The 12,311-nt window shown below is 35.5% G+C and overlaps 1 pseudogene; it reads left to right on the forward strand.

Moving 5' to 3' along the window:
- Positions 1-3,893: 3,893 nt before the first annotated feature.
- LOC132522415 (proteasome subunit alpha type-2-like) lies at positions 3,894-4,600 on the forward strand (annotated as a pseudogene).
- The last annotated feature ends 7,711 nt before the right edge of the window (positions 4,601-12,311 follow it).

Below are 12,311 nucleotides of genomic sequence, written 5' to 3' on the forward strand. Positions count from 1 at the left end.
CAGGACACTTTCTAGCATCTTTAAATTTTTATTCTATTGAGAATATTTAAGAAAAAATGATAAATAATTGTATTTTCCTCTTTGCAACTAAAAAGACACAGTCTCAACTGAATCTTATACAGAGTTATCTGTACATTCATTATAATTCCTCTAGAAGAAAAGCTTGATTTTCTTTAAAATTTTAAGTTCTGCTGACAGCATGAAACATATAAATGAAAAAATAGCACCCGTCCAATTAACATTATTTCTTGTTTTGTTTTGTTTTGTTTTGTTTACGGTACGTGGGCCTCTCACTGTTGTGGCCTCTCCCGTTGCGGAGCATAGGCTCCGGATGCGCAGGTTTAGCGGCCATGGCTCACGGGCCCAGCCGCTCCATGGCATGGGGTATCTTCCCAGACTGGGGCACGAACCTGTGTCCCCTGCATCGGCAGGCGGACTCTCAACCACTGTGCCACCAGGGAAGCCCCAACATTATTTCTTAAGAGTCTGGCTCAACAAAAAAATAATCAAACTCAAAAGAAAGAATAATCAAAGAATAATCAAAAACAATGTTTTTTATCACTTGATAACAAAGGTCATTCAGTACTTTATTATTCCCATTAAAATAAGAATTACTTTAATTCATTGTGAACCACATAAATGGTTTTGATCGTTCATGCCAGTGATTTCCACTAGGGCTGATGGAATTCAGAGAAAAACACCCAATATCACAATGATGGCAAAAGTGAGGAAATGCCAAAAAGAAACTTGTTTACTCACTCAAGTGACAGTTTATGAGAAGGAGAAATGCTTCTGAGGGGAGAGATCAGATGGTACCTCTAGGAGGAGTTCAGAGGGAAACATGACAGGTTTGAATTCAAAAGACAGTTCGTAAGACATTGATCAAGTCCAATTGGGAAGAGACCTATTTCAAATGTAAAGCCAAGTCTCTTGTTTGGAATTTGTATTTTTTCTAGCCTTTAACAAATTAATATTTTAAGCAACAATAAGATTTTCAGAAGGGAATATGAAAGTTATATTTGCCATTTGGGATTAGATGTAAGACCAATAAACTGAAATTACATTATTGATGAAGTTACTGGAAGATCTTCTAATATGAATTGAAGCCAAAAAAGAGAAATTTAGATGAGAAAATTCTTTCTGAACCAGTGTTCAACCTGAAAAATATGGAGGGAAATGGCAGAAGAGAGTACCAGGAAAAAAATAAAATGAATCAAAATGAAGAACTTCAGAATAGGTGGGGAGTCTAGAATTCACCTTTTTAATTTTTCAAAAGTTTTTTTTTGTTCTTTTTATTTTAATTTATACAAGCAATTTATAAACTTTCTGTATTTCTTCTACAGCAATATATCTCTTTGAACTCTATCTAATGAGTCAGTTTTGGAAAACTATTTTCCTACATAATTATCCATTTCATCTAATTTTTCAAATGTATTTGTATAGAGGTCTGCAAATTAATCTTATTTTAAAAGTCTTCTATTTCAATGATTATTTCCCCCAATGCATTAATTTTGTGTATTTGTGCTTTCTCCTACAATTAAGTTAGTGTTCTATTCATTTTGTTACTGTTTAAAAATTAATATTTTGTCTTATTAATTAGATATGCTGCTTTTCTGTCATCTCCCTCATTAATTTCTGTTTTTATAGTTATTATTTATTTCCTTATCTTATATTTTGGTTTATTTATTTATTTTAAAGCTTTTAAAAAATTTATTTATTTTATTTAATTTATTTTTGGCTGTGTTGGAACTTTGTTGCAGTGCTTAGGTTTTCTCTAGTTGTGGCGAGAAAGGGCTACTCTTTGTTGCGGTGCGCAGGCTTCTCATTGCAGTGGCTTCTCTTGTTGCAGAGCACAGGCTCTAGATGTGCAGGCTTCAGTAGTTGTGGCTCACGGGCTCAGTAGTTGTGGTGCATAGGCTTAGTCACTCTGTGGCATGTGGGATCTTCCCAGAGCAGGGCTTGAACCTGTATCCCCTGCATTGGCAGGCGGATTCTTAACCACTGCACCACCAGGGAAGCCCATGGTTTATTTTTTGTTGTAGTGGTGGTGGTTTTTTTTTGGCTTTTATGAGTTGGGAGTTTAGCTTTAAAAAAATATTTTCTTGTATTGATAAAGTATTTAAGGCTTCGAATTTTCCTCTCTTAACAGATTTAAATTTATCCCACAGATTCTGAATTCTAGTGTTTCAACCAATTATAAAGATTAATGAGGAATGGTGAGTCTTTGGCTTCTCTTACCTATATATTAGGCTCTATGTCAAAATCTCTCAAGCACTCAGTTTTGCTATCATAATTCTTTAATAATATGGCTTGTAATACTGATTTCAGTGTACAGACATTAGAAAGTTTAATAGATTTTTGGAGGTTTTATGAATGATAAGTAGGCCCATTGGTCATGTCTTAGAGAATAATAAATATCTGAGTCAAAAATAATATAATAATTTTTAGAAGTTCTGTTATTTCGGTTATAAAGCTCTTTGTACTTAATAGCTATTTGATAGCAGTGTTTTTCAATTGAAAAATTTTCAAACAAACTTTTTGTTTTGGAATGATTTCATATTTACAGAACTGTTGCAAAGATAATACAGAGTTCCCACATAGTCTTCAACTAATTTCCCCTGTTGTTAATATCTTAGGTTATCATGGTACATCTGTCAAAACTGAGAACCAATATTGGTACACTGTACTGTGAACTATACTCCAGACTGTATTTGGATTTTTCAGTTTTCCATTAATGTTCTTTCTGTTCCAAGATCCAATCCAGGGGATCACATTGCATTTAGTTGTCATATCTCCTTAGTCTCCTCTGGCCTGTGCCACTTAAATAGCAGCTTTCAAATTTCCAGGAGGAAGGGTCTTTCAGCTTTTTAAAAAATACTTTATTAATAATTACTGGTTTTATTGCATTGTCATCAGAGAGTTATTTTTCTGTCTTATGCAACTTACTATTGTTTCCCCTGTGACCTAATATTTGATCACTTTTGTAAATAGACTATGTGTTCCTGAGAACAAAATATGCTTTCTATTATCAGGGTTAAAGTTCAGTATAGGTCTGTAAGAGCTATCTTATTAAATATGTTATTTAGGTCTTCTATATATTTATTTATTGTCTATTGATTTATCTTGTACTGAGAGTGGAAATCTATTATTAGTATGTTTCCTTTTCTCTTTGCATCTCCTGTGGTTTTGCTTAATAAAACTAGCTTCGACCTTAGTGCTTTGATGCTCAGAGATGTTTGATCTTTTTTGTGAATTTTAAAACAGTATTTATATGGACCTTAGTTATCTTTAATGAATTTTGGCTTGAATTCTATTTATTTGAGACATCAGAATCTGAAAACTTGCTTTCTTATTATTTATATTTTCCTAGTATATTTTTGCTCATTTCATTTAAACCTCTGAATCGCTTTGTTTTACATGTGTCCCTTGAATACAGCATAAAGTTAGATCTTGCTCTGTGAATATAATTGAGATTTATTTCTTTTAATAGGTGAGCTAAGTCCATTTATTGATGGGTTTTTGTGTTTGGTCTTAACTTTTTCAAATTATTTTCTATGTACTGTACTGTTTTCCATGTTTCTTTATGTGATGTGTTTTTTTTCTTTAATTTTTTTTTCCTTTTGATATTTAGGAAGGTTTTACTTTTCTAGTAGTTACTTTTGCACTGTTATCTTTTTTGAAAGGCCTCCATTCCTCTGTTTTATTATTTAATCTTCACTATCTGGTTTGGGAGTTTTTAATGTTATCCTTTGATACCCACCAACTGCCTACTCAACAATCAGTGAACTCACTCTGCTTTCCTCACTGATGAGTGGGCATGTGAGTTGTTTCTAGTTTTTGGCAATTATGAATAAAGCTACTATAAACGACAAAAAAGGGATCTCCAGGTAAAGATGGTGGGGCACATTTATAGCTTTTCACTGACTGCTTTCAGCCTGTATCTAAAACTTGTCCAGATTGAATATGCTTTGTCTGCTGTAGCTGGAGGAGCCCCTTCAGTGGGAATTATAGATGCAAATGGTGTGGTATCAGCAACTGAGAAGAAACAGAAATCCATTCTGTAAGATGAGTGAAGTGTGCACAAAGTGGAAGTGATGACCAAGCATAGAGGTTGGTGTACGGTGGCATAAGTCCAGATCTCAGAGTGCCGGTGCACAGAGCTGGAAAACTACTTCAGCAATCTATCTTGTTTACCGAGAAACCATTCTCACAACTCTGCTAGTACAGAGCTTAACTTCTGTGATGCAAGAATACACCCAGTCAGGTGGTGTGCCTCCACTTGGAGGGTTTTTTTTTAACTATTTGTGGTTGGAATGAGGGATGAGCATATTTATTTCAGTCAGATCCATCTGGACCTTACTTTGCCTGGAAAGTCACATCAGTGGGAAAGAACTATGTGAATGGGAAACCTTTCCTTGAGAAAAGACATAACCAAGATCTGGAACTTGAAGATGCCGCTCATACAGTCAAATTAATCCTAAAGGGAAGTTTGAAAGGGCAAAGGACAGAAGATTACATACAAGTTGGAATCTTCAGTGAAGCCAGGTTTACAAGTCTTACTCCAGCTGAAGTTAAGGATTACTTAGCTGCCCTAGCATAATAATAAAGTGACTGAAAAATCCAGAATTTCAGACAATCTGTCTACTTAAACATATCTAAATTATACTTTGTCTTGTCAACTTTTTGCATACTTATTTCTACATAGTTTAATGGACTGACATTTTTAAAATGACACATAAATCATAATAAATTGTTAAAAAAAAGTGCCCCACACCCTTTTATACCTCCATTCTTTCCTCAATGGTCTTCCCACTGATTAGAGAACACCTCTGCCATAGTGTGTGACTCCTACTTTTTGTTCAAAACTCAGCTCTGAAGGAAACTCATTTATGAAATTTTCCTGGAACTCCCCCCAGGCTGGGTTAGGTTCCCCTCTTTTGTGCCCTGTAGCACAAAATTTGAAGCCTCCCAATAAATCTAATCACAAATTATTTTCCAGCTTTGTCTCTCACTATGGTCCATCATAGGTTTATAGGCAGGTTTATTTGCATAGTGGTTAAGAGAGAGGACTCTGATATCAGACTGCTAGGATTAAAATTTTGGTTCTACTATTTCTAATTATGTGACCTTGGGAGAATTTCCTAATTCTGAGTCTCTTTCTTTTTTAAAAATTAATTAATTAATAATTAATTATTAATTTTTGACTGTATTGGGTCTTTGTTGCTGCATGTAGGCTTTCTCTAGTTGTGATGAGCAGGGGCTACTCTTCGTTGCGGTGCCCAGGCTTCTCATTGCGGTGACTTCTCTTATTGTGGAGCACAGGCTCTAGGTGTGCGGGCTTCAGTAGTTGTGGCGTGTGGGCTCAGTAGTTGTGGCTCGTGGGCTCTAGAGCACAGGCTCAGTAGTTGTGGCACACGCACTAAGTTGCTCCACGGCATGTGGGATCTTCCCAGACCAGGGCTCGAACCCTTGTCCCCTGCATTGGCAGGCAGATTCTTAACCACTGTGCCACCAGGGAAGTCCCTGAGCCTCTTTCTTTGTAGGAAATATGGAGAGTTTAATATCACCAACCTCCAGATAAAATCAGGTGCCATGATAATGAGGTAATTCGCTTACTAAGTTGTCTCACACTTACTAAGCACTCTCTACCTATTAGCCGTAATGTTACTATTAGTGATAGTTGGCAATAGTGTATCTCATGCTGGACTTTGCTTGTTTTTCCTAAAGTCTGATTGACACTGGAAGCCCCAAACTTGCAGTTTGAGAACTTTCTGCCATGTTAAAAGTTCAACCTAGAATTAAGTCCACAGGGAAGAAAGAAGTCAAGATATGTATAGTAATACAGGGGCGAAGACAGTGGACTCAACCTGTGAAAATATATCGAGTGGGTTAGAGCTCAGAAAGAAATGCTTTGTAAGGCTTATTCTAATGGTGGAGAGAAGATCAGTCTGGCCAGAGTAGACATTTGCATCAACACAGGAGTGGTATTTCAAGTTATCCTTAGAAGAGGCTTTGGATTAGATTATACTGAGATTTATTTTAAGGGACTAAAAATCATCAGAATTTATTATTTTATTTCATAAAGCAAATTATAGATATAATATATTATATATATTTTATGTTTCAATTAAGGAAAAAACCTTAGGTGATTCACATACTTTGATGAATTTTCTTTCTCCTTATGCCAAGCATTTGTAAAATAAAATGGTTGCATGGGATGATTACTAAGGCAGTCTATAGTCTTTCAAGATTACCTCTACCTCTGACATTCTATGACATTTCAAAAAATTCTCTTTTCCTAAGAAGATTTCTATGGTAGAGAAGGAATTGTAATATAGCAACAATCTTCTTAACGTGCTTTCCTCAATGGAGGGTCATTTAGAGTTTAATAGGATTAATTTGGCCGACATGTTCAATTTTAAAAGGAATCTCTGTTCTTGTGCCAGCCAGTATGGATTTTGACAGGCTAAAAGCTCAGATCCTGCCAGTTTCTCCCAAGAGTATGGCCCCTTAAGCCGTGGCTCTGGCTGAAAGCTGCTTGCAGACACTGGTTGTGGAGATGATGAATAGATGGTTGGACGAAATGTTCTGCTCCTGGGATCCCATATGGAGCAAGTCCCCCTTGACCTCCAGGCTATCCTAGCCCAGTCTCTGGGACCCTCTTCCTAATCTGTGCTAATAGGATAAACAGATTTAGAGGGGAAGAGAGTTCCTTCACCACAGGCCTCCTGCACAATTGAAGATGGATTTCATACTAAGAAAGTTCATCCCAAAATGCAATGGAAAAATTTCCAGTTATGTTGTCAGCCTTGGCAGCCCCATAAATTCTCCTCTCCCTCTCCAGCTCTTCTCTTTCTGTATCTTCAGGATCATGGAAGAATAGCTTTCTATTGGTGGTACTGGCGTTTTCAGTAGAAACGGTTCTTTTATCTTCTTCCAGGTCTGGCAGGGACACTTTTAAACTCCAGCTGCTTTAAAATTTTTGCATCTTATTTAAAATGGATAACCAACAAGGACCTATACTGTACTCTGCTCAATATTATGTAACAACCTAAATGGAAAAAGAATAGATACATGTATACGTATAACTGAATCACTTTGCTGTACACCTGAAACAATCACAACATTGTTAATCAACTATATTCCAATATAACATAAAAAGTTAAAAAAATTTGTTTGTATCTTATGCTTCTTCTTCTGGATAGGAGTGACCTTAGCGACTGAGAGCAGGGAAGCGATAAATAATTAGGGCCAACCCAGCAGAAGCTGAACCCACTGGGATATAGGATAGATTGGTCCCCTAACACAAGAAAATATTGCCAATTAGCTAGATAGATTCCATCTTTATCTTTCCTCTAAAGCTGAGGGTGAATATAACAGAAAAAAACAGGTATTGATCCATGGAACAAATTTCTATGACTACCGTGTTTTGGCACGTTGAACTTAATTGATTGGAGAGGACTTGTCCTGGAGTAAAGGCATGGTGATGCCGTCAGGTTACCTTATGACCTGATTACCTGACCCTGGAAGGCAACACTTGTATTGGTTAAGACTTATACTTTGACTTGACTTCAGTCTAGGCCTACTGTACATAGATGCGTTACCTGGACAAGTTACTTAATTTCTCTCTATATTAGTCTTCTCTAAAGTTAGGGTAATAATAATGTTTCCCTCATAGAGTTGTAGTAAGATTAGATGAATTAATTTAAATGCTCAATACATACCAGTTAATTTAAGGCCTGGACAATATCTTTTTTACCTCTGTATTCTTTATCCCCAAATGCAGGTTTCTTGGTGAAAAGTGACATATTCTGTAGCCTGAATTAGATTGGAGGCAGGGGCAAGGGAAATAAAAGGTTAGTTTAGAGAAACTTAGCAATTAAAAAATAGTCAGGACATGGTCAGTCCTTTTATGAGAGGTAAGAGGAAACCAAGCCTCATTTTTAAGTTTGGAACTTCAGAGACAATGACAATGGTGATACTAGGGAGTGAGAAGTTAGGAGAGAAAATGTTTCAAGACAGAAGATGACTTTAACTGCTGATACATAGATACTGAGGCATTGTCAGCGCACCCAGAACAAATGTCCAGCAGGCAAATGCAAGAACCGGGAAAATATTTTTTTTTTTTGTTTACCTCTAGAAACTAGGAAAAGATTCTGAATATAATATGATTTTGATGACTTTATTTTGGATAGTTTTGCTCAAGATTTTAAATAGTACATAATTTCCTTCTTCTGTCCACCAGCATTTGAATGCATTTTTAACTTAATTTTTAAATTACACTTTGCTTTTTGGAGGAATTTTACATTATAATTCTTTTCCAGGGAGTATAAATTTTATTGTTTTCCTCTAAGAATTTTACCCTTATCTGAACATGTTTCGATCTTTATTTTAACTTTAATGTCAGCAGAGTCAATGTATAAAGTACATATTCTGGGACCTAGGAGTTCTAACTACACAGGAGTGTGTTCATTGTTTATCATTGGTTCACAACTCAGAAATCTCTTTAAAAGAAAGTCCATTAGGAAATGTCTCCCTTTCAAAAGAAATGTTCTGAGAATAATCCTATTAGGCTAGAAGCTTGCTAAGCTTATTAACTCCAGACACATTTCTCTACAAAGGGGAGAAAAAAATGCAAATAGAATGAATGTGACAAGTAAATGTTGATAGAAAACATATATGTAATTTCAGAAAATAATAACTATTATATTCAAATGTCAGTTTCATGCCAGGACAAATTTGATGACCTTGTAAGATCTAAGCTTGATAACATTTAGATGAAAAGTGAAAAATCCTGTCTATCTTCAAATAGTTGGATCAATGTGATTCTTTAAATAGTCATATGTATTTTTAAATTTAAGAGAAAAATAATCTCTTACATATTTGCATATATTTTTCAATTTTAATACTCTTCATTTCTTCCTGAAGATTTAGGTTTCCATTCCCTTCAGCCTGAAGAACTTTACCATTTTTGGCAGTGTAGGTCTGCAGGCCATGAAATCTTAGTTTTCTCTTATTTGAAAATGTCCGTATTTGATCTTGATTTTTGAGGTATAATTTGCTGGAGATACAATTTTGCATTCACTATTTAAAAAAACATTTCAGCACTTTAAAAATCATTGTTTCTGATGAGAAGTCAGTGATTCTTTCTCCTTTGTGTGTAATGTGTTATTTTTCTTTGTCTACTGTTAAGATTTTCTCTTTGGTTTTCACCAGATTGACTATGATGGGTATAGGAGTAGTTCTTTTTGCATTAATTCTGCTTGGTGTTCACTGTAAATTTATTACTTTAACCAAATTTGAAAACAATTCACCTATTGAAGTTGAAAATGTTTTCAAAAATTTTTTCTACCCCATACTTTCTCTTCACTCATTCTGGCACTCCAATTACACATATAGTGGGCCTTTTGATATTGTCCCACAAGTCCCTGAGGCTCTGTTCCTTTCATATTTTCAATCTTCTTTTCTACTTGTCTTTATTTTTAAAAAATATTTATTTATTTTATTTACTTATTTAATTTATTTTTTTGGCTGTCTTAGTTGTGGCACATGGTCTCTTTGTTGTGGCACGCAGGCTACAGTGTGAGTGGGCTCTGTAGTTTGTGGCAAGTGGGCTCTCTCATTGAGGTGTGCGAACTCAGTAGTTGCCCCACAGCATGTGGGATCTTAGTTCCCGGACCAGGGATTGAACCCGCATCCCCTGCATTGGAAGGCAGATTCCTTACCACTGACCATCAGGGAAGTCCCTCTACTTGTCTTTAGATGGGATCACGTCCACTGATCTAGTTTCAGGTTGGCTGATCTTTCCTCTATCGTCTCCACTCTGATGTTAAGCCCATCTGGTAACACTTTAATTTCATATATAGCATGTTCTAGGTGAAGAAATTATATTTGATTCCTTTATAGTTTTTATTTTTCTGCTGAGATGTCCTAATTTTCACACACTATGAGAATATTTTCCTTTACATCCTTGGGCATAATTATAGTAGCTGCTTTAAAATCCTAATCTGCTAATGTCAACATCAGAGTCATCTCAGGACTGGTCTATATTATATTGTCTTTTCTCTTGAGAATGGGCCATGTTTTTCTATTTATTTATATGTTGAGAAATTTTGTATTATATCCTGGACATTGTGAAGAATGTGTTATAGAAACTCTTGATTCTATTATGTTCCTTTGAAGAATATTGATTTTTTAAAAAAAAATCAGGCTGGTCACTTGGCTGTACTGAAATAGAAAATTTTTGTCTCTCCTGCAGTAGGTGGCAGCTCAAATTTCAATTCAGTTCTTTTATCCTTAAGACTCCCATCCATCAAAAAAAAAAAAAAAAGACTCCCATCCATCAGGAAGTTATAAAACTAAAATTTTACCTAGTGCCATTCTCTTTTTACAAATATTGACTCCACTCCATTTTCTGCCTGCTTCTGTTCACCCTTCAGTACCTTCAGTTAATTGTTTTATACCTTGTCCAGAGTTTGTAGTTGTTATTTACTGGAGGGTTGTTCTGATAGGAGCCACTCAACCATACTGAAAGTAGAACTACTCCACCTCTTTCCCCATTCTCCAGAAAATGGAATGGCTGTTTGCAATAAATTCATTGTCTTGAGCACTCTTGTTCTTCCCTCACCTATTATTCCCTTTTCCTTTTCCTATTACCTTCCTGAAAATAGGGAGTGGTCTTTTACATGTGAAGGATAAAATGTTTGAGCAGATGGCAGAAAGTATCCACTCTTTTTTGTTCTCTTCACATTATTAAACTGCAGGGAATTTACCTATCTCTCTGGGCAGGTAACACCACAAGAGGGAGTGCATTGAGTATGTTATATAGATAGAAATAAAAATGCAGTGCAAGTCTGAATTGCAGAGATTATTTGAAATCAGCAGCTTTTCTTCATGCTGTGAAGGCTAGTATTATCCCTTTGACTAGAAAAAAATAGGTGATGTGTATAAGAAAATCAATTTATTAAAAAATGTTATATTATGGGAATTCCCTGGTGATCCAGTGGTTAGGGCTCTGCATTTATACTGCAGGGGGCATGGGTTCAATCCCTGGTCGGGGAACTAAGATCCTGCATACCGCACCGTGTGACTAAAAAACAACAAAAAAGCTATATTAAATATATTACACTAATCACAATTATAAGCATTTCCCAAATTTTGTTTAGATGAACATGTACGCCAAGACAGTTCTTAGAGAAAGGTTATGTGATCCAACACATTTGAAAAAAAATTATTTGGGGAATAGAAAAGTGGGTTTTTTGCCACTCACATATTATAGATTCACCAAGATTGGGAGTACAATAAAATCCTCTTAGCACTAGTTAACTATGCTGAATGTGATTAGTTCTTTCTTGGATGATTCAGAAAGTACGTCAAGATCTTTCCTTGTCTTGCTTTCTCTTTTTACATCCTCTGCCTAATTTCATCCATTTCTATGGCTTTAAATGCCATCTATGAGTTGATGACTCCCAAATTTATCTTTTTAGTCAAAAACCTCTTCTCTGAGTACATTCAACAGCCTACCTGGCAGTTCTACTTTGATGTTTTATAGACATTTCAAAATCAACATTCCAATCTAGAATTTTAATTCTAACCTCAGCCACAAGTATATTCCTACCTAGTCTTTCTTATTTTAATAAATGGCATCACCATTTACTTATGCTGAGAAGTTTGGAGTCATCATTGATTCCTCTCTTACATCAGCGAGTCCTATTTGCTGTTGGTTATCTTGCCAAAGTATACTTTGAACCCATCCACTAGTTCAAGACGTTACTATCAGTTAAATATGGAGTAAATGATGTTTGTCATGTTATTCTCTGAGAACTAAAGTCCTATGGATTATTCTCATGACTAAATTTTACTGTTTTATATTTTTCATTTTCTCATTACTACCTGATTAAGGAAGAGTAGGACATGTAAAATCACCTGTGATAATTTAGGTAAGGGTCAGAAAAACTATGTCTGTGGGCCATATTTGACTTACCACATGTTTTTGTAGATAAAGTTTTATTGGAACACAGCAAGGTCCATTCTTTTAAATACAGTCTATGGCTACTTTTGTGTTACAACAGCAGAGAAGTTGTGACAGAGGCTGTGACAGAGGCTGTAAAACCCACTAAACTTAAGATATTTACTATCTGATCACTTATAGAAAATGCCAATTTGCCAATTCCTGATTTAAATTAGTGAATCTTTGGGTCATTATCATTTTTTTTTCTACACCAGATGAGGTTACATTTCTCAGGAGATGTCAAACCATGGAGATCAGGAATGGAAAGTAAAAATCTTGAGCAGCTATTTGATTTTCTACC

Source organism: Lagenorhynchus albirostris, chromosome 6, assembly GCF_949774975.1.
Source record: "Lagenorhynchus albirostris chromosome 6, mLagAlb1.1, whole genome shotgun sequence".
Classification (NCBI taxonomy): Eukaryota; Metazoa; Chordata; class Mammalia; order Artiodactyla; family Delphinidae; genus Lagenorhynchus; species Lagenorhynchus albirostris.